Source organism: Bison bison, unplaced genomic scaffold (assembly GCF_000754665.1).
Source record: "Bison bison bison isolate TAMUID 2011002044 unplaced genomic scaffold, Bison_UMD1.0 scf7180017864495, whole genome shotgun sequence".
Classification (NCBI taxonomy): domain Eukaryota; kingdom Metazoa; phylum Chordata; class Mammalia; order Artiodactyla; family Bovidae; genus Bison; species Bison bison.
The window spans coordinates 3,904,569-3,927,664 of record NW_011495054.1 but is presented as its reverse complement, the minus strand read 5'-3'; the positions used below and the strand labels follow the sequence as shown (position 1 = coordinate 3,927,664).

The 23,096-nt window shown below is 46.2% G+C and overlaps 1 non-coding gene across 1 annotated transcript; it reads left to right on the top strand.

Moving 5' to 3' along the window:
- The first annotated feature begins 22,440 nt into the window (after positions 1–22,440).
- TRNAG-CCC lies at positions 22,441–22,513 on the top strand. Its single transcript has one exon. It is a non-coding gene; the product is annotated as a tRNA-Gly (tRNA).
- The last annotated feature ends 583 nt before the right edge of the window (positions 22,514–23,096 follow it).

The window sequence follows — 23,096 nt, the reverse complement described above, 5'->3', positions numbered from 1 at the left end:
TTTCCAGGGACCGTTTCCAGGACTAGCTAGAAATGTTCATGGCAGTTGAAACTAGTTAGTTTAACTAGCTCAGGAGCCTTCAGAAGTTGAGTTTTGGAAAAGCCATTATTTTTACAACAGAAATGACTCACATACCCAGAGGCAGCTGAGCCCAGATCATGCTTTCCACGATGGGTATGACTTCTTGGATGGTTCTGCCCAGGGTATGGGTTGACCTCATTTTGGGTATGTTAGAAGTAATCCCCAGCTCATAAAAGATGGTTTGGAAAGTAGAGATTAGAAGGGAGGCTTTAGCAACACATTTCCCCATGTCTTAGGGCTTGGTTTTGTATCATCTTAGAATCACTTAATGGCGTTTAATGATTTGCTTCCATGACTTGGACTCCAGCCTTGACTATACGCCTAGCAGACATTTGGGTTTAGTTTTGCTGTCATAAGTCTTTTGTTCCTGAAACTTCGGTCCTCAAGGGGTGAGGTTCTGGTTGCTGGCCATCGCTTTTTGCCAGCTCTTTCCTGGTGAGGTCGTTGCTTACTCCCATGGATCACAGCTGTGCTATTGAGGCCTCAGGCTTACCTAGGAGACACCAGGCAGGTAGGATCCCGGCGCCCCCTTAGAGGAGTATTTCTTGAGGTCCCCGACTTGTATTAGAACTAGTTAGAATACAGTCAGGGGCTCAGGCCTGATAACATCTCAAACAGTGCACACCTTGCTCTTCACATCGTTCATATTCCGCCCTGGGCTTCCCTATCTCTGGGAACACTGCTCTACATAACCCACACAACTGGGAGTTCCAGCTTGGATGGGTCACTTCCCTTCATACCCAGCAGCCCATCTTTTATCAAGTCCTATTTCTTCTTCTGTCCCCAATCCATCTTCATCTTAGCATCTTCACTGGTACGGGCTTGGACCCCAGTTCCATCTCCCACCTGGATAACTGGAGTAGCTTTCTGTTCTCCCTACTTCTTGCTGCCTATTATCAACTTGAGACAGCGCCAGTGATTGACAAACACTCAAAGTTTTGATTGTTGATGTCTTCACCCATCATCTCTGGGATAAAGTCTGAAATCCATTCACCATGACAAGATCCCACAGAACAGGGCTCCTGCCCAGCTGCTCTCATCTTAAAGATGCTGCCGCCACCCCACATGCTTATTATACTCCAGTCACTGTGCTTTTGTGCTTCATCCCAAACTGATCCTACCTCAGGATCTTTGCATCAGCTATTCCTCCCACTTTGGATGTTTGAGATTTTTGTTCAGACTTTAGGTAAGTCATGCATCCATTCATTCTCAGCTGAGAACTCTGAGTTACTGAATCTAAAGTAGCCAGTGAGCCCTGTACTGGGTTCAGGCACAGGGGGTGTGAGGTACACTGTTAAAAGTATTCCTGCATCAGGTATTTAGTCTCTAAATTGTGTCCAACTCTTCTGTGATCCCCCCCTAGACTATAGCTCCTCTGTCCATGGGATTTCCCAGGCAAGAATTCTGGAGTGGCTTGCTACTTCCTTCTCCAGGGGATTTTTCCCACCCAGGGACTGAAACCATGTCTCCTGTATTGGCAGATTCTTCACCACTGAGCCACCAGGGAAGCCCACACTGGGATATGGATTCTCCAGATTTGTCATAAGTGCCTTATCCCAACAGGATTAAGAAGCCTCGTGCAGATGACAATCGAGTTAGGGAGGAATTTCTTGGGGAATCTTTCACAAGAAATGAACCTAGGCAGAGAGCACATTTCAGGAACAGTTATATTCCTTTTTTCATAGAACCATTCTCTTTAGATATTTAGTCTTATTGCCACCCCCAAGAGAGTCTGGTCCTCACACCCAACAAGATAAGGTTCTCATAAATCAAATGCTAGTATCAAAGACCAGATTGATGTCAGAATCCAAGTCTAGGTTTATGGAAAAGCTAGATCATTCCTTATTCTTGTTCTTGGTTCAGTGTCTGACATGTATCAGGTGCTTAAAGTTTCTTTCTATCCTCTTATTCAACCCTAGATAAATGTTTTTATTGCCTTGGATCTCAGGTAAGATGTGCTTATTAGAAGCAAAGCCCTTAAGAACAGCAAGAATGATCAGGTCTAGAGATTAGAACTGCTGTCCCTCCAGCCCAATCTTGGCTCTAGAAGGGACTTAAGTGTCCAATCTTTCCTAGACTTCTAACTAGGATGCCAGGGGAAGTTGACCATTCCGAAACCAGCATCATGCCAACTTCCCATGAGGCTCCGTCATCCGTGACTTGACTTTCTCTCCAGAGCACCCAGTTGCTGCACAAAGTGATGGGCAACAGCTTTCAGGGCTGTGACAGTGTCACAAAGGTAGCCCAGCTCTGATCCCCTTGCTCCGATTTCTGTAGGGCTGTTTGGTGGGGAAGCGATCAAAGCCATTAACTGCTGGGAACCCCAGAACCCATAGCTGTCTTGGTTATAAGGTACTGGGCACCAAGTCACACCCATGGCAAGTGAGTGAGACAAGATCCTGTGACTTCAATCTGACAGGTTATCTGGGGGAGAAAGAAGGGGGCACTGGGGGTGGGGAGAGAAAGGATAACCTAGGAGGTAAGAACGGGTGTGTGTGCTCACTTGTGTCTGACCTCCTTGGGACCCCATGGACTGTAGTCCACCAGGTTCCTCTGTCCATGGGGATTCTCCAGGAATTGATAGCCATTCCCTTTCTCCAGGGGATCTTCCCAACCCAGAGATAGAACTCACATCTCTTGCACTGGTAAGTGGATTCTTTACCTCTGCACCACCGGGGAAACCCAGGTGAGAACAGAGGCAGTCAACCCCGTCCCCCATCAGGCTCCTTAGGGGCACAATAAGGAGCTTGCAAGGGCCACCAGTGCTCACGTCACATTATCAAATGGCTGAGGTGTGATGAATGCCAAAATGCTGGTAGTTACCATCTGCCTAGAGATTAATGAACATGCAGAACTTGAAAGGATACCAAGGAGACACTTCGGATGGCCTCAACAAGCTGAGCTAAGCTAAATTCAGACTGAGTCACAGGACCCAGGGCAGATGGTTTCCTCCCCCAGCTTTCCTCATTTGATGAGGGTGATGATGGTACCTAGCTGGCTGGGTGATGAGGATCCACTGACAAATGTCATCCCAATTGAGGCAGACACAGGCCTAGTAGAGCCTGAGCTAAACTTAAGTCTCTAAGATACAAGATTATGAATTTGGAGTACGGAACCCAGCTTAAGCTTCATCTTTAGGGTAAATCAGGACATTCAGAAGCAGATCAGTACTTAGTACACGCTAAATGCTCAGCACGTGGGAACCTTTATCAGTGACCTAGTTAGGAGAGGAAAAGTCATCCCAGAGCCGTGAAGTGCTCGTTATGTTACCACTGATGGGCTTCCCTGGTGACTCAGTGGTAAAGAACCCCCTGCCAATACAGGGGACATAAGGGACAAGGGTTCGATCTTTGGGTCGGGAAAATCCCCTGGAGAAGGAAATGGCAACCCACTCCAGTATTGTTGCCTAGGAAATCCCAATGGTCAAAGGAGACTGGCAGGCTACAGTCCACGGGGTTGCAAGAGTTGGACACGATTGAAGCGGCTTAGCATATGCATGCATGCAATTCATAGATTATCTAGTGTTTGGCTACAAGGAATGGGTGCAGAGGGACTGAGGCAGGAGAACATGAAAATAAACTGAGAGGGGGCCCTACAACGCTTGACGGGGTTAAGAGAACTTCACTTCAGGTAGAACTAGTTGAGGCTTAATGACAGACTTCATAGCTTACGAAAATCTCAGTCTACTGCAAATGTAACACCCCCAACAGCAGCTGAGACCTTAAGAGTGGGGTAAGCCTCACACTAGAGGTTAGTCAAGCAGGGGGGGACCCATGGGGCACAAATCTACTCCCAGGTCCCTGGACTTAGTCCCAGCTGTGCTGAAAGGTGGGCCCTGGGGATGAGAGCGTTGGGCCCTTTCAAGGGTGTTCTCAAATTAGCTTTTTTTGTAGGAAAGGGGCTCCCACAACTTGGCATAAGTTGTCTTGACCTCCACTGGGTCCACAGGGTGCCTTGGGGAAAAAAAGACAGCTGTATAAGGAGGTCTGAGCCACCAAGCACCCCACTTCCTTCCTCCCTGCCCAGTGCACGAGGAGCTGAATTCAGAGAAGAGTCAGCAGAAATACAACCACGGGGATCCCTGGGGACCCTCGCCTGAGCTAGTTGGGGTTGCCTCACCAGAAAGCTCTTCCCGCTCACAGAAGTTTGAAGTGAAAGAACTATTTTTTGATTTGAGGCACCACTCCTGCTTTCCCCAGATTAAGGGTCAGCTTTCTCTCACCTGTGCTTTGTACCAACACAAAGACTTGATCATTTGAGTGATATACCCATTTACTTGACATTGCATGATGATGTGCATAAGCACATATGTATTCCCCAGTTTAATGATGAGGAAAACTTTATAAGTACCAGGGCGACATGACTTGCCCAGGAGGGCTTCCAAAGGAGTTGCCAGGCCAAGGTTTCAGCTTGGGCAGCTGACTTCAGAGCCCTAGTACTCAATACCCTGCATGACTCGGACTCTCAGTGAGAAAGACTCTGGGCTTTCAACCCTACTTTGTGCCAACCCTCCTGCCCCCCCGACCCCTCCTGGGTCATTGTTGACCTGCCTCCCTCAGCTGTGAGAAGTTTGGGAGATGGAATTGAGAAATGCCTACCGAGGTAGAACATTGTGAGGTTGTAGTGACCAAAAGCTTTTCCTTCCCCAAAGAGAAAACCCAGATAGCTTTTAACCCATGTCAGGAGCTGCTCCCAGCTGTCCAAAGTTGAGCTGTAATTAACATTCTCCACCTTCTGTCCCTCCTTGCATGCTTTGGAAGGTAGGCTTTCAGAGCCCAGCATCCTTACAAGGTTACATAGTAGCCAGCGCGGAGTACTGCCCTGGAGGAACTGGACTGGAAGAGGAGCAGGTTCACCGAGAGTGCCCTCTCTGGTCAGACAGCCCCGCTAGTAGAAATAGAAACTCCATTTTTTCCCATCGCATTTCCCTATTATAGTCAACACGCCCCATGTGGAGCCCACAGACTGCTCAGAGGCTGGGGGGCTGCCGTAGACAGGACCTCAGGGAGAACTTTGAGATGCCTAAAAGTAGCTTTTTACTTCTTGAAATCAAGAAGAGAAGAAGGCTAGCTGAGTGACCTCCCGGACAGACAGCTTGACTCCTTCCTCTTTCAACTCCCTCTTCAATTCCCTTCACAGCCCCTGGAGGACAGGCAAAGGCTTGTAGGGGTGTCAGAGCCTAAAAAAGCTTCCTTGTAGAAAAGACAAATCCCCCCCAACTATAACTCTGGACCACCCCTGCCCCCCAGCCACAGTTCCAGCATCCTTCTCATCTCTGATTCTAAGGAAGTTCCCTGCTGCTCTTTCTTCCTCCTCTGGGTCAAAGAAACGTTGAAGCCTGCACCAGGATTTTCCTAAACTCTAGAACATCTTAAGAAAGAGAAAGCCTAACCAGCAGCCACCCGCTCCCTACCCCCAATAGGGCATCCTTGGTTTAGATAAAAGAAAGCGTCTTCTATCCTGACCCCCACCCCTTCCCCTAAAAGGATGGCAAGCTCCAGAGAAAAGAGTTGAGGACGGGCCCAAAGCGGTGCTTTTAAGGCTTCCCGTGGTGCTGCCCATGCTGCCTATTGGCTGGTTATGTTCCTCCCAAATGCCGTTCACCTGGTCCCACGAGTGGCTCCTGCAAGTATTTCATTCCAGGTGTTGCTTATTAGGACTGTGACGGAGGCTCCTAGTTGATGCCAGCTGTCCTGGTGTAATTAACAGCGCCACCTTCCTCCGTCAAATGTGTCCCTGTTTAGATAATAAAGGGATGCTCTCCCTAAAGATATGTGTCCTTCTATAGCCAATGTGAGCCTGTGGAAGCTGTCTCCCACCAGAAGGTCATCATCAAGGACAGAGCCATTTGCAGGGGGCGAAGGAGGTGTTAGAGTGTTCTGGCGAATTCCCCAGCTCCTGTGAATAAGCTGGGGCTGTGAACTCAGCTTCCCAAAGCCTGGCCAGGCTCTAACATAACCAGAGCCCCCACACATACCCAATTTTAGCTCAACAGTTGCTTGAATTTAGGGTGTTCTCTTGAGAGCTGGGGGCTTCCCTGGTGGCTCAGTGGTAAAGAACCCACCTGCTAAGCAGAAGATGCAGGTTCGATCCCTGGGTTGGGAAGATCCCTGGAGAAGGAAACGGCAGCCCTGTCCATGAGGTTGCAAACAGTTGGACAAAACTTAGCAACTAAACAGCAACTCGACAGCTGGATGTGAGATTTTCATCTATGGTTTTGTGTAAGTTCTCCCTTCTTAAACTGTTTGTATTGGGTTGGCTAAAAAGTTCGATTTTTCCTGTTACATCTCACAGAAAAGTCCAAATGAACCTTTAGGCCTAACAAACACTAAAATCCATACCACTGCAAATCCAAATTCCAGTTCTGCCAACTGAATCACTGTGAAGTCTGGCTAAGTTCATTCACCTTCCTTTGCCTCCATTTCCCCCTCTGAAAATTCTCACAACCTAGGGATGTTATGGGAGAAGGCAATGGCACCCCACTCCAGTAGTCTTGCCTGGAAAATCCCATGGACGGAGGAGCCTGGTAGGCTGCAGTCCATGGGGTCGCTGAACAACTTCGCTTTCACTTTTCACTTTCATGTGTTGGAGGAGGAAATGGCAACACAATCCCGTGTTCTTGCCTGGAGAATCCCAGGGACAGGGGAGCCTGGTGGGCTGCCATCTCTGGGGTCACACAGAGTCGGACACGACTGAAGTGACTTAGCAGCAACAGGGATGTTATGAGGATGAAATGAGTTAATATCTGGTAGTCTTCAGAACAGAGCATGGGATGTAAGTACTATAAAGGTCTCTGAAAAATAAGCAGAAGGAAAAAAGAAACAGAAAGGATAATTCATCTATGAGCTGGCTTTTTAATTCACGCCCAGCACTACGGATTGGAGAAACTGCTGTTACCAACATCCGCACTTGGCAGAAAATTAAGATACAGAGGTTCAAAGATATTCACAAGAGTACCTAAGAAGAAAGTGACAGGTTTGATTTAAAAAGAATGAAATAACACCATTTGCAGCAGCGTGGATGGACCTAGAGATAATCACACTAAGTAAGCCAGATGGAGAAAGACAAATATATGATAACGTTATCCATGGAATCTGAGAAAAATGATACAAATGAATTTATTTACAAAACAGAAATAGATGCACAGACATAGAAAACAAACTTGTGGTTTCCAAAGGAATAATGGGGTGGGAGGGATCATAAATTAGGGGTTTGGAGCTAAGAGACACACACTACTATATATAAAATAAATAGATAACCAATAAGGACCTACTCTGTAGCACAGGTAACTCTGCTCAATACTCTGTAGTAACCTACATGGGAAAAGAATAGATAAATATGTATAGCAGAATCACTTTGCCGTCCACCTGAAGCTAACACAACACGGTTCATCAACTATACTTCAAATAAAAAAAAAGTGGCAGGTTTGGATTTGAATTTGGGTGCTGCCAATTCCAAATTGCATGCTCCTTTTACTGTACAACCAAGCATGTATTTTATTTATGTTCAACTTAAAACCCCCACATTGCAAGGGCATCTCCTGGTTTAGGCATATAGGAATTTGCTAAGGCCAGCTTTCCCCTATTTATAACCCCCTGATTGTGCAGACTTTGATCACATGCTCCTTTGGCCATCCTATTTCGAGACTGAAGAGGCGACACGATACAGTTACTGAGTCTTCTGGGTATGCACCCATACTTGAGGGTATTCCAGATCCTTTTAAGAAGGATGTGGGGCAGAAGATTGTAAAGAGGGATCATTCAATTGCTGTTACTGTTAATAATAATTAAACAAATCCCTCCAGGCTTGGGAAAATATAAAGCCTGTAAGGATACACGATCATTATAACAAAGGAGCCACTACCATGTCAGCTCTGTGACGGCAGAGGGTTTGTTCAGTTTCCTTCACCTCTGAGCCTAAGAACAATTCCTGGCACATGGGCTTCCCAGGTGGCACGGTGGTAAAGAATCCGCCTACTAATGCAGGAGATGCAAGAGACACAGATTCGATTCCTGGTCGGGAAGATTCTCTGGAGTAGGAAATGTCAACCCACTTCAGTATTCTCACCTGGGAAATACTATGGACAGAGGAGCATGGTGGGATACAGACTATGGGGTCACCGAATCAAACATGACTGAGCATGACGAAATAGGTATTCAGAAACACTTCTATAATGACGATGAATGTGTGACTGAACAGATGAGCACAGAATGAAGGAAACAGTGTAACCCAATGGATATGAACATAAGTTTTGACATCAGACATGTGACCTGAAACTCTAGCTCCATCCTGGCTTACCCAAGACCACCCCAGGTTTTAACGTTGAAAATCTTGTATCCCAGGAAAGCCTTCTGGATAAAACAGGACTGTTGATCACCATATACTAAAGTCCCCTGACTTCTCCGAGCCTCAGTTCCCTCAACTGTAAATGGGATAGCAATATTATGGAACCTTATGGGGTTGCTATGAGGATGAGATAACTGCACGGAATACTTACTACGGGTGCTTTGCACATGGAGAGTACTTATCGGTGGGCACTCACTATTCCCATTACTTCCATCGCCTTCTGGATCTTGAAAATGCATCCTGCTTCTTGATACATGTTCCTGACCCTGATGAGATTAGAGTCCTTGGTTTTAGGGCAGAGGAAGGAGGCGAGCCACCTAAGAGCCAAAAAGCTGGTGCCTCTTGGCGGTTTTCCTCAGCAGGCAAGTGGCCTCCCCCTGTCCCCCACCTCCACCACCCCCACCACCCCCAGCTGCTTTTTTAGCCATCATATCTGGCGGCTCCGTGCTGATTTCCAACAGATGTTCCTCTAATGAACCACGCTGGAATCTCAGGCCCTTAATATAGTGCCGGGGTGTGATAAGTTCGAAATGGCTGTCATCATGGCCCGTGAGGATGGTCTGGCCATTGTTTTAGACTGTCTTCCTCTGATTGTTCTGTGAAGGGGAATTTATTTTCTTCCATCACCTCTTCGGCCCATACAGTCTCCTGCCCCCCTCCCTACCCCCTATTCTGGGGCCCCAGCTCCTGCCCGAATTAAAAGTCTGAACCTTCGAGAGAATGCTCAGTGTACCACGATGAGGGGGGATGACAGAGTGAGGGGATGGGAAGGAGGGGTGATTCAACAGAGACCTGAAATCGATATTCTCGGGGTACGATCATGCAGATTCACAGACTCCCAGGCGAAGAGCTGGCTCCTGGGGGACCTGATGCAGATATTCTCTGAGCAGGAGGGATTGTGGTCCAGGGGGGAGGCCCTGGTGTCTTGCAGCTGGGACTCAGCGGGGGGCGTCCATTTACACAGGCACGGACCTTCTGGATGAACAGGGAGAAAGAAGCCAGGGATGGGGAGAGGTTTCCAGTCCCTGTCTGGTCACGTCTGGTTCGTCTGAATGATCTCAGTGCCTTGGTTTGGTGGGGTCAGGAAGCCTTCCTGAGGGTTTCCTGAGTGCCAGCCACTGATATACACCGTCCAGACACAGACTGCCCTGAAGGCGTGACAGCAAACAGCTCATCGATAGAGAATCAGAACCCCTACCCTCCGGCTGGATCTGTTTGCTATTTGCATCAGCTAACAGCAAGAGGCTGGATGCTGTTTCTCAGAATACATAATTTCTGCCAATAACAATAAATCAATAAATAGCAAACATTTCTGAGTTCTTACCAAAGCTCAAGGGCCTGGCTAAATGTTTCCTATATATCATCCATGTAATTCTCTCGATGACCTCATGAGGTAGGTGCTCTCATCTCAATAGGTAACAAAGGCCCAGAGAAGTTAAGTCACTTGACCAAGACCACACAGCCAGCCAGTGGCCAAGGCGGCATTTGAATTTGAAGAGAGCTGACTCCAAAGCCTAATTTTAACCACTCTCTAAAGTGGGCATCCAAATTCCAACTATTCCAAATTTCTGGTTGTTGAGAGACTAGGAGAACAATTTCACCTATTTGGTTATAAGGTACTTAAAGAAAATCTATTTAGCTTCATTCTTAACAAAAGACTAGGACTGGGTTTTTCATCATGTAATCAGAGCAACACAGAGAATTCAAAGAATCTGTTGCATCGAGGTTTCTCATTTTATGGGAATTAACCTATGATCCGTGGTCTTTCTCCTGACAATAAGTTCTTCAATCCTCTGATATTCACTTGGGGGAAATTTAATCCATACAGAATTCACACTGTACAGCAACCATCCCTATAGAAAGGACCTTACAAATTATTCCTGTATGGAAATATCATTGCTATCCACAATATTTGGGGGGGCGGGATTCGAGGAAAGGTAAAAACCAAACACGGCAATAAGAAGAGAGAACATAAATAATCCTCACTCAGTATCTTCAATGAATCGGTGCAGAGGTCTACAATTTTTTTCTACAAAGGCCCACAAAGTAAATATTTTAGGTTTGGCAGGCCATACACTCTGTCACAACTATTCAACTGTGCCACTGGAGCAAGAAAACAGCCATAGACAAATGAAGGTACAAGTGAATTAGAGTGGCTGTGTTCCAATAAAACTTTATTTATAAAAACAGATGGGGAAGGGGCTGGCACAGTTGATAACATACAGATAGGAGGATTTCAACCTGGTGACCTGACTTGGCAGTGTGTTGATAAGCTTTTAATCTAATAAGTTTAAATCTAATATCAAAATAAATAATCCTAATAGATAGCCTTATGTGAAAGCTTTATAAATGCCAGTTTCTTTGTGTGTTAAAGAATTAAACACACAAGGGCTTCTCTGGTGGTCCTTGCAGTGCAGAGGATACAGGTTTGATCCCTGGTGGGGAGAAATAAGATCCCACATGCCATGGAGCAACTAAGCCTGCGTGTGCTACAACTACTGAAGCCCACAAGCCACAACTAGAGGGCCCGTGTGCAATGAAAGATCCCACAACCAAGACCTGGTGCAGCCACATAAATAGATAAATAAACAAAATAAATGAAAAACAAGTAAATACACAATGTGTCCTGTATGTTCAACCACTAAGCAGTCATCCAAACCTCATGATGTAGCTACTGTTATCTCTGGTTCTAGGGCAGTACCTGCCACCTAAGAAGGACTCACTCCATCCTAGTTGAGTCAATCAATTTGCATTTTAGGGATGGGGGAACAGAAGCTCAGAAAGTTTAGTTGTTTGCACCAAGCTTTTGAGCCCATAATAAACACTCAGTAAATTTCAGCTCCAAGACAGAGCTAGAATTGGAAACCAACTATGTACTAGCAGGTGTGAGGCTTGGGACTATTAAAGGTAGTTTATGAGAGGGGCAGACTGATCCTTGCAGTTGCCCGGACTTTGCACTTGCCCAAGTGTGCAAAGGCTCATCTATCCACACACACTGCTATGTCTCCCACCACCTGCAGCTGACTCTTTTGCCTTCACATGGCTTCCTAAGCACAGATGTTTTGGGAGACTATCTAACCCAGCCAAGCCAGCCTAGCTCCTACTCTCAAGCCTTTCTTCCTCTTTGGTGAAATCCCAACTCTCTTGAGTGAAGCTTCTCAAGGGCAGGGGAGGGGAAATGGGCCAAAAGGGGCTCTGGCCACCTGCAGGCAAAGAGCAGATGTATACTGAGCAGCAGCAAAATGCCAGATCCTTGTCCAGACAGTGGACCCCATCACTGCAAGCTATCCCAACCCCCAGTGAGATGGATGCTATTGAACACATCCTCCTCTTCATCCTATAAGTCGCTTCAGTCATGTACGACTCTTTGGACTCTATAGACGGTAGCCCACCAGTCTCCTCTGTCCATGGGATTCTCTAGGCAAGAATACTGGAGTGGGTTGCCATTTCCTTCTCCAAGCAATCTTCCTGACCCAGGAATTGAACTGGCATCTGTTATCTCTCCTGCATTGGAGTGGAAACTGAGTGCACCCATCAAGATCTTGCAGAAGGTCCCCTGGTCCACTGGCTAAGACCCCACACAGTCCCAATGCAGGGGGCCAGGGTTCGATCCCTGGTCAGGGAACTAGATCTCCCATGCCACAACTAAGTGTTGGCATGCTGCAGTGAAGATCGAAAATCTTTTGTGCCATGGCTAAGACCAAGTGCAGCCAAATAAATAATAAAAGATTGTTAAAGATCTTGCAAGAAGCTGATGGTCCATTCATGTGGGTAATAAGAGGTGAGTTTAATAAAGGGATGATTTACAAAGGCACAAGTGGATTTGGTGCAGCGCCCCAGAGGAAATACCAGGAAGGAACCTCTGTACCTCACTGTGGTAGACAGAATGATGTTGACCTCTCTCCCACTAAAAATGTCCGCATTCTAATCCTAGAACATGTGAATACAATACCTTACATAGCAAAGCAGACTTTGCAGGTAAGATTAAGCTAAGGATCTTGCAACGAGGGAATGATTGGGTGGGATCAATGTAACCATAAGCCTCCATCTGAGAGGGAGGCAGGAGATGTGCCTTGGAGCAGTGGGGATGCACTTTGAAGACGGAGGAAGAGGCTACGAGCTGAGGAATGCAGGCAACCTCTAAGCATTGGAAAAGGCAAGGAAATGGATTCTTGCTCTGCAAGGAACCACCCTGCTGATACTACAACTTTAGCCCCAAACTGATTTTTACACTCATGACCTCCAGAACTGTAAGGTAATAAATCTGAGTTGTAACAAAATGATAAGACAACCCACACATTAGGAGAAAATATTTGCAAATGATGTAACCAATAAGGGATTAGTCTCCAAATTTTACAAACAGTTCATGACACTTAACGGCATCAAAACAAATAACCTGCTCGATAAATGTGCAGAAGACCTAAGTAGACGTTTCTCCAAAGAAGACAGATGGCCAACAGGCACATGAAAAGATGTTCACCATCGCTAACTATTCAGTTCAGTTCAGTTCAGTCGCTCAGTCGTGTCCGACTCTTTGCGACCCCATGAATCGCAGCACACCAGGCCTCCCTGTCCATCACCATCTCCCGAAATTCACTCAAACTCACGTCCATCAAGTCGGTGATGCCATCCAGCCATCTCATCCTCTATCATCCCCCTTTCCTCCTGCCGCCAATCCCTCCCAGCATCAGAGTCTTTTCCAATGAGTCAACTCTTCGCATGAGGTGGCCAAAGTACTAGAATTTCAGCTTTAGCATCATTCCTTCCAAAGAACACCCAGGACTGATCTCCTTTAGGATGGACTGGTTAGATCTCCTTGCAGTCCAAGGAACTCTCAAGAGTCTTCTCCAACACCACAGTTCAAAAGCATCGCTAACTATTAGAGAACCCCAAATCATAACTAAGAGATATCACCTCACACCAGCCAGAATGGCTATCAACTGGAAATCCACAAACAATAAATGCTGTAGAGGGTGAGGAGAGAAGGGAACCCTCCTACACTGTTGGTGGGAATGTAAATCAGTGCAGTCACTATGGAGAACAGTAGGAAGGGTCCTTAAAAAGCTGAAAATACACTTACCATATGACCCTGCAATCCCACCCCTGGGCATATAGCTTGAGAAAAACATGGTCCAAAAGGATACAGGCACCCACCCCAGTGTTCGTTGCAGCATTGTTAACAATAGCCAAGACATGGAAGCAATCTGAATGTCCACTGACAGAGGAATGAATAAAGAAGATGTGGCAGATATATACAATGGAATATTAGTCAGCCATTAAAGAGAATGAAATAATGCCATTTGCAGTGACATGGATGGACCTAGAGATCCTCAAACTGAATGAAGTAAGTCAGACAGAGGAGAAGCATCATTTGACGTCCCTTACATGTAGAGTCTAAAAAGATATGATAGAAATGAACTTACTTACTAAACAGAAAGAGACTCACAGACTTGGAGAAAGATCTTATGGTTGCTGGGGGAAGAACTGGGGGAAGGGGTAGTTAAGAAGTTTGGGCTGGACATGTACACACTACTGTATTTAACATAGATAAAAAATGACCTACCGTATAGCCCACAGAACCCTGCTCAATGTTATGTGGCATCCTGGATGGCTGGGAAATCTGGGGGAGAGTAGAAGCGTGTATATGTATGGCTGACTCCCTTCCCTGTTCGCCTGAAACTATCACAACATTGTCTGTGAATTGGCTGTACTCCCATACAAAATGAAAAGTCTTTAAAAAATAAATATGTTGTTCGAAGCTGTTAAGTTTGGGGTAATCTGTTACAGCAGCGACAGGAGACTAACACACATGCCTAGACCTGAAGGAGCGGAGAGAGGAGGACCTGAAGGGAGCTGGGTTGTTCGAGAATATAGACAGCCAGCCAGAACGGAAGGATCCAGAAGGCAAACACCCTGAACTCCTGCCCCCTCCGTCGGCTCTCCCCCCAGGTCCCCACTGGCCAACTCTAGCTGGAGGACAGAGGGGTGGACGGTTGCTGGGGAGGGGTGGTGAAGAGCTGGGTAGACAGATATCTAGCCCAGAGGCAGACAAAACTGTTAGCACTGGGCTCAGAGAATAATTGCTCGCCTACGATGACACAGTAAAGGTCAGATTCCGAAAGGATGTTGTCAAAGACAGCATGAGGAAGGATGTAACATGTGCTACTTTTGTGTAAAAGGGAGGGGAATGAAAGTTTATCTGCCTATTTACTTGTTCATGCATAAGAAAACCGAAAGAATGTATAATTAACTAAGAACAGAGGTCACCAGGTGGGGGTGGGAATTGGGCAGACAAAAGGCATGAACAGGAGGTAACTTTTTACTCTATTTTCTGGGATATGAACAAGATAATTTCTCAGGGGAAAAAAAAATGGAAGAAAGAGCAGAAAGAAAAGGAGAGGAGAGGAAGAGAGAATATGAACATTGATTCTCTCCAGCTAACCTTGGACACGTTGCTTTACTTTTCTTTTCTTTTTGTTTTTCTTTTGCAAGGATTGCAACAAAATAGAATTGCAAGAAAATATAAGCTTCCTAAAATGTTTTTGGAACACAGTGAGGGTGGAGAGAGAAGGGAAGAGATGGAGAATAAGAGAAGGAAAGCAAGAAGCTTCCAAATGTTCTCCCATGAAATTAGAGTCATATAGTCACTGAAATCTAAACTTGACTTTATTTTTATTTACTTATTTATAATTCTTTATTGAATTTGTTACACTATTGCTTTTGTTTTTTTATGTTTTGGTTTTTTGGCCACAAGGCACGTGGGATCTTATAGCTCCCCAACCAGGGACTGAACCCACATCCACCTGCATTGAAGGGTGAAGTCTTAACCACTGCACCACCAGGGAAGTCTCTTGATTTTATTTTTGATTGGGAAAAAAAAAACAGTTCTGAATGATATACCACATCACGGTAGCAGTTGTTATTTTATGGGCACAGATTGAATTTGTCCAATCTTCCCTCCCTTTTGTAGGTTTGATATATGATTTGAGGAAAATGGTTTATACCTCTGGTTAACAAAATTCCCCCATTCATGTGAGATGGGAAGACAATTTTCCAAAAAAAACAAAAGTTTTCTCCCATGCAAGGAGTTTTTGCAGTGCTCTGATGATAATTCTAGTCATTTTCACACTATAGCAAAAGAAATCAGATGGGTCATTCCTTTGAAATACATAGACCCATTAGCAATATAGAGAGGCATAAAGAAAGGCAGAAAGCCAAAATTAAATATAATCAACTCTTTAATGCGGACAATATTTCACATGATAGGTGTGTAGAACTCCATACTGCTCCTACATGACCATACTTCTCAGAAAAATTGTCACCCAGTCTATTTTGAAACCTGTCTTTGTGAGTTAATAACATGCCATTCAAATGTGCTGGTCATGAATTCTCATTCTACAACCTATTTTAAAATAACTGCTTTGCCTTCATCTTACAAAGGACCGTGACTTAGTCAATCCCTTGCGTTAGACATTAGTTATTTTCCTTCACACGGTTATAAATATTGCTACTGTGAACATCTTTCATGTGTTAACTGTGTACGTCCTTGATCATTTCCTTAGGATCAATTCATGGCTGTCAAATTTCTTCATCCAAGACAACAGTTTTACAGCTCTTGTTGTAACAGGGTAAATCCCAAATTTCAGAAAGGCTATACCAATTTAATTGCTTCACTGTGGCCTTTCAAAGGGATCATTAGGGACTCTCATTCTGCTTTGGTTCACCAAATGAGCAGAGATTTCATTTTTTCCCTAATTGGAAAAGATTCGGTTAGGAGCATAGCCTAACAATGGTCACTAATAACCTCTTTGATCTGCCCCAGGGAACGTCAAAACAAGTTTGCCCTCCTCCCTCTGAAGGCAATTGGAATTCAATTGTCCAATGAGCTCCTCTTTCTGTCCAGTCATTGCTGACCTTTGGGACATTAAGGACTGTCCCAAGATGCCTCTGGAGCCAGGGAACTCGGCCTCCTTGGTCTGGCAGTGGCAAATGGACTGTCCCTGACCCCACACCCTCCAGGGGCCAGTGGTCCAAGGCACCTAAAATGATAATACATTCAAATTAAACCTTATAGGATGAGAAATTTCACACCCATTAGACATACCACCATTTAAAAAAATTACACGTGGAATGTGTCTTTGGTTCGACTTAGTCCCCTGGGCTGCTGCAACTAAATAGCATAGACCGGGTGCCTTATTAATGACAGATTTTATTCCTCATTGTTCTGGAGATTGGAAGTCCAAGATCGGGGTGCCACCACAGTAAGGTGAGGGCCCTTTTGGGGGTCACAGACTTCACCTGTGTCCTCGCGGGGTAGAAAGGAATAGGACAGTGGTCCCCAACATTTTTGGCACCAGGGGCCAGTTTCATGGAAGACAATTTTTCCACAGAATGGGGTTGGGGATCAGGGGGGAATGGTTTCAGCATGATTCAGGCTCATCACATTCACTGTGCATTTTGTTTCTATTATTATTACATCAGCTTCACCTCCTTAGATCCCAGGGGTTGGGGACCCCCCAGGAATCTCTCTGGGTTCTCTTTTATAACAGCAGCAATCCTATTCACGATTAGTAAATGAAAATACACATTCACTTCCTCAAGGCCCCACCTTCTAATACCATCACATTGGGTTTTAGGATTTTATCATATGAATTTGGAGGGCACACAAGCATTCAGACTATAGCAGCCTCCCTAGGGCTGGAGCCTGGGATGGAAACTTTTGTTCAAATGCATTATTGAGTAAGAACTCTCTAGAGAAAAGCCAGGAAGGAGGTGAGGGAAGCAAGTTCAGAAGCCACGGTATCTTGTGGTTCAGCTGAAGTCTGGCCTTGACCTGATCCCATGAGGAGTTCAGGAAATCAGACAGCATCACAGAATCATTTCCCAGACCCCTTGAGGCTGGGGGTCTTTGTACCCTTTGTTAGTCAGTCATTCAAACTGCCTGCCTCTGATGTGGGGGATACGTGATAGGCAGGAGAGCGATTCTCCATGGAAGGAAGGAGCTCTGAGCTCTTAGCAGCCAACACTCCCAGCAGCTGGGAGAGCGGTGCACCAGCCCAGCAGAAGGATCTACACCAGGCGCCAACAGCATCTACACCACATACGAATAAATCATCCGCGTGAAACACGGCAACATTTCCGATAAGACTCAGGTCACAGAGGATGTTCATAATAAGCCCCGGGAACTTCCCTGGTGCTCCAGTGGTTAGGGACTCCAAGCTTCCACGGCAGGGGGCACGAGTTCAATCCCTGGTCAGGGAACTAAGATCCCACTTGCCTCACAATGTGGCCAGAAAACAAGCCACAGATTAAAAAATAAATAAATAGGGACTTCCCTGACAGTCCAGTGACTCAAGCTCTGCACTCACGATGCCGGTGCCCGGGGTTTCATCCCTGGTCAGGGAACTAGATCCTGCATGCCGCAACTAGGACCTGGTGCAGCCAAATAAATAAATACAAATAAATATTTTAAAATTAATAAGAGTTTTTTTAAAAAAATAAAATAATAAGTCCTGTTCCTTCCATCTCAACACAGGAGGCACCGCTGTTCACAGTTAGGTATCTTTCCAGGTTTTATTGGTCTGTGCATCTGCACGTACATCTAAAGAAGTTTGCATTCAGAAATTGCTTCATACTGACTGTCATAGGCTGAATTGTGTACCGATCCCCTCCCCGCCCGAGGCCTAAATTGAAATCCTATCTTCTGGTCTCTATGAATGAGGCCTTGGGTAGAGAGAGGGTCTTTACAGAGATCGTCAAGTTAAAATGAGGTCAGTTAAGAAATCCTGCTCTATTCTTTGCTACTCATATTATTTGCACAGGTTAGCCAAACACTATGCTGTGAGTCAGGCTTCCCCCGTGGCTCAGTGGTAACCTGCCTGCAATGCAGAAGACTCAGGAGACGTGGGTTCGAACCCTGGGTCCACCCTACTCTAGTATTCTTGCTTTGGAAATCCCTTGCACAAAGGAGCTTGGCAGGCTACTGTCCAGGGGGTTGCAAAGAATTGAATACAGCCGAACAGTTATGTGTTATAAGCTCCGAAATACAAACTATGAAGTTTCAGATTCCACATATGAGATAAAGGCACTGACATTTGCATTTAAAATTGGCCTTGCACAACATACAGAAGAAGGGTACAATTCATGCTCATGGTTTTTGGTGTTGTTCAGTCACTCAGTCGTGTCCAACTCTTTGTAACCCCTTCGACTGCAGCATGCCAGGCTTCCCTGTCCTTCACCATCTCCCGGAGCTTGTTCAAACTCATGTCCTTCGAGTCAGTGATGCCATCCAACCATCTCATCCTCTGTTGCCCCCTTCTCCTGCTGCCTTCAATCTTTCCCAGCATCAGGGTCTTTTCTAATGAGTCAGCTCTTCACATCAGGTGGCCAAAGTATTGGAGTTTCAACGTCAGTCCTTCCAAAGAATATTCAGGCTTGATTTCCTTTAGGATGGACTGGTTTGATCTCCTTGCAGTCCAAGGGACTCTCAAGAGTCTTCTCCAATACCGCAGTTCAAAAGCATCAATTCTTGGTGATGGTTTACATCTTTATTTATGTTTAACTTTGAACCATATTAAATAGCAAATAAAAACCATGACAACAGGTTAAGAAGAAGAAACCACAGGAGAAAGGAAAAAGCTTTATAATTTAGTACCTTTCCTGGGACTTTCCTCCTGTTTCTTAGACAAGGACCCTGCGTTTTCACTTTTTAATGGGCCCCACAAATTGTGTTTCTGGTCCTGACCTGGAGATTTCCCCGAGTTTTGACTTCAGCTCTATATTTTGTTAAAATGCTATTGCTGTCCTTTCTTATAGAGGTGTCTGTGTTCCTTGCTCCCCCATCAGTGTTTAATTTGTTCTACTCTGCTCCTGTCTCCCAGCCTCTATCTCCTTTCTGCTTGTCCAGACTGTCGGATTGAGGTCTGAAAACAGACCTCAGATGGAAACTGGGAAGTCGCTCAGTCTAACTCACGTCCCCAGGAAATGCAAGGGTGGGTCCCAGCGAAGGGCTCTGAATGTCACTTTGAGGAACAGAAAGGCTCTCCTTTCCTGGGGTTTCTGGGACCCCCACCCTACTTCCTGCCTCCTTCGTCAGACCAGCTCCTCTACCATGCTAGTCCTGCACCCCCAAATCCCACAGGTGACTTGGGGAGAGGTAGGATAGATCAGGAAATAGGGAATCCCAGGACAGAGTCTGGGATGAGATGACCTGGAAACTTAGTCATAACCGGGTGCCCTAAATGGGCAGGCAAGGTGCCTTCTATATAAGGGCATAGAAAGCCCTGGAAGGACCAAAGGGGGAAGAACTGGGCAAAGTCACTCCAAGACAATAGGGGCAATGCTGGGCATTTGTCCAGCTCTGTTCCTCAGCCCAGGGCTCCTTTAGTAAGGCCCCAGATGGTCTCCAGACATTCCAGGGTAGTTCCTAAGAACCGGCTTGTGCCACCACTCTGGGAGCCAATAGCCCTGCACCTGGAAACTCACGTATAACCCTCAAATGATATTTAATGAAGAAAGCAGTGGGATGGGGTACTGCCCCCTTTCCTCTCTCTCTGTCTCCCCTCTTGGTTCCATGCAGTCCGTATTCACCTATGTGGTATTCACCCAGATCCTATCTCTACAGTCCTGATTCTGGAACATCCCATCACTCGGCTAGGTATTTATCCTTTGGAAATGGAGAAAAGTGCATCAGGAAGGCTGCCAAGAACCAAAAGATCCACCCTGAGAGGAAGCCCCTGGCCACCCACACCAGAGTTCTCAGATTTCACCCCATGGCCTTAATTAAAACTATATACCATAACTGTCAGAGGCTCCCCCAGCCTCTCTGGCCTCCCTGCCCCTCCCTCCATGTGCAGTCTGTTACTCCCCAAGCTGGTCTGGGTCTCCAGGGGCTATGCATTAGGTCAAAGAAGAAATATGAGTTTTGAAATCAGATCATCCTGAGTCCAAATCCAGCTCTATCGTCTTGCCAGGTAAGTGTCTAGGGTCAGGTGATTTCATGTCTCCAAGCTTCAATTTTCTCCTCTGGAAAATGAGACAACAACAAGACCCACCTCAAAGGATTGTCAGGAAGTTTGGGTAAGCAGTATTTCAGCATGCATGGCTTCCTGATGACTTCATCGTAGGAGGCATGGGTTCGATCCCTGGGTCAGGAAGATCTCCTGGAGGAGAGCACGGTAACCCACTCCAGGAGTCTTGCCTGGAGAATCCCATGGACAGAGGAGCCTGGTGAGCCATAGTCCATGGGGTCACAAAGAGTTGAGCACAACTGAAGTGACTTAGCATGCACGCACGCAGGCAAGATTTGACCACTGCAGACCTCTCCAGCCACAACCACAACGTGCAGCCACCCTCGCCCTTGCTGGGTGGCCCCAGTCCTCCTCCCTCCCCCTCTGGCTCTGTCAGTTCCTCTAATGGGCTGTGCTCTCTACTGCCACAGGGACCTCGCACATGCTGGCCCTCTGGCCCCTCCCCTTGGATTTTAATTCCAGCTCCAACGTTACCTCCCTGGGGGCAACCTCCTATGACAACATGGCCTAGTTCACATTCCACTGTTACACACGCAGCACCACACACCTGTTCTTTATAGCGCTGAAATTTGTGTGGCTTTACATTTAATGGAGAACAAAGAGCCGATTCCTTGGAAAAGACCCTGATGCTGGGAAAGATTGAAGGCGGAAGGAGAAGGGGGAGACTGAGGATGAGATGGTTGAACGGCATCATCCGCTCAATGGACATGAGTTTGAGCAGTTCGAGAGATAGTGAAGGACAGGGAAGCCTGGGGTTGCAAAGAGTTGGACATGACTGAGCGACTAAACAACATCTGTCACCCCTCTGGAGCATGAGCTTAATGAGACTGGGGACCACATCTGATTCAACGCTGTGCCCCCTTAAATCCCCTTACCAGCCCAGTCTAGTAGAACCTACTTCCTACTGCCAAGCCCTAAACTGTTCTTTCTGCTTAAGGTTTATTGGTTTAGGCATCTATCTCAGAGTTTACTCTGGTACTAAAGTCTATGTCTGCCCATGCATAAGGCCCAGTATTGGGTAATTAACCAGGTGCAGCCTCAACCAATGAACGGTGGGAGTTGGCATTTGCACCCTCAGCTCCTTTACCGCTTGGGCAGGGTAACTCTGGGGACATGCCCAATACTGGTTCCCTGAATTGCCCAAGTGGGATTAAGCTCCATTTTTCCACCTGAATAATCCACTCTTTTTTTTTTTTTGGCTGCAACACACAGTGTGTGAGATCTTAGTTCCCCAAACAGGGATCGAACCTACATCCCCTGAATTGAAAGCAGGTAATCTTAACCACTGGGCCACCAGGGAAGCCCCTGAATAATCCACTCTTGATCATCAGCCTTCCTTGTCTGGGTTCACATTCTCCTTGCCCTGTGCAGACTTCCATCATAGCCCACTTACCCTCAAACACTTCTCTCAAACCTTGGGGCTTGTACTCGACTTGTACACAAACCCTTGGGTTTCTGGAGAAACTCAAACAACACTATTTCCCCAGGACCTAACATGGCACCAATGCCTAATAAATGCTCTGTAAAAATCTTGCTTGAGTGAATGATGGAATGAATGCATGCATGTAAAGAAAATTCCACCTGATAACAACTCTTTGGTCTCTGGTTGGGCTCACAGAAGACCCTCGGGTCAATTGACTACCCCTATCTGGGCCTCAGTTTCTCTATGTATAAAATCAGCAAGGTTGAAGCTAGGGATTTGGGGAGCGTAGACCTAGGAGGACTTTAATCAAGCAGCTCTCACAGGGGAAGATGTGAACCTTCCCCTGACCCCTGAATATATTTTTCAATGTTTAAAGACAGTTTTGGTTGTTATCATACAAGTCGGGGAGGCCAGGGATGCTGCTAAACACCGTACAAGGCACAGGACAGCCCCCACCTCAAAGAATCATTCAGCCCCAAATGTCAATAGTCTTGAGGCTGAGAAACACCGTTTGAACTTCTTTCAAACTCTAAAAAATCTATAATTCTAAAATGGCAGACTTCCCAGGTAGTCCAGTGGCTAAGACTCTGCACTCCCAATGCAGCAGGCCCAGGTTCAATCCCTGGTCAGGGAACTAGATCCCTCATGCCGCAGTTAAGAGTTCACATGCCATAACTAAAGATCCTGTGTGCTGCAACTTAGACCTGAGGCAGCCAAATAAATAAATAAATTTAAAGCCAAATAAATAAATAAATAAAATGGGATCAAAGTCAAACCCAAAGGGTATATTCGCCTGAACTTTCTTTTAGGGGCACAGTTACTGTGGTTCATCTACTCATGCTGCTGCTGCTGCTAAGTCGCTTCAGTCGCGTCCGACTCTGTGTGACCCCAGAGATGGCAGCCCACCAGGCTCCCCCGTCCCTGGGATTCTCCAGGCAAGAACACTGGAGTGGGTTGCCATTTCCTTCTCCAATGCATGAAAGTGAAAAGTGAAAGGGAAGTCGCTCAGTCGTCTCTGACTCCTAGTGACCCTATGGACTGCAGCCTACCAGGCTCCTCTGTCCATGGGATTTTCCAGGCAAGAGTACTGGAGTGGGGTGCCATTGCCTTCTCCGTCATCTACTCATAGGTGTACATTTTTCACTTCTTTTTATCTCCGAAATCAGGATGTATCTGATAATCAATGGTGCATAATAGTTGAATTGGCAGAGATCTTA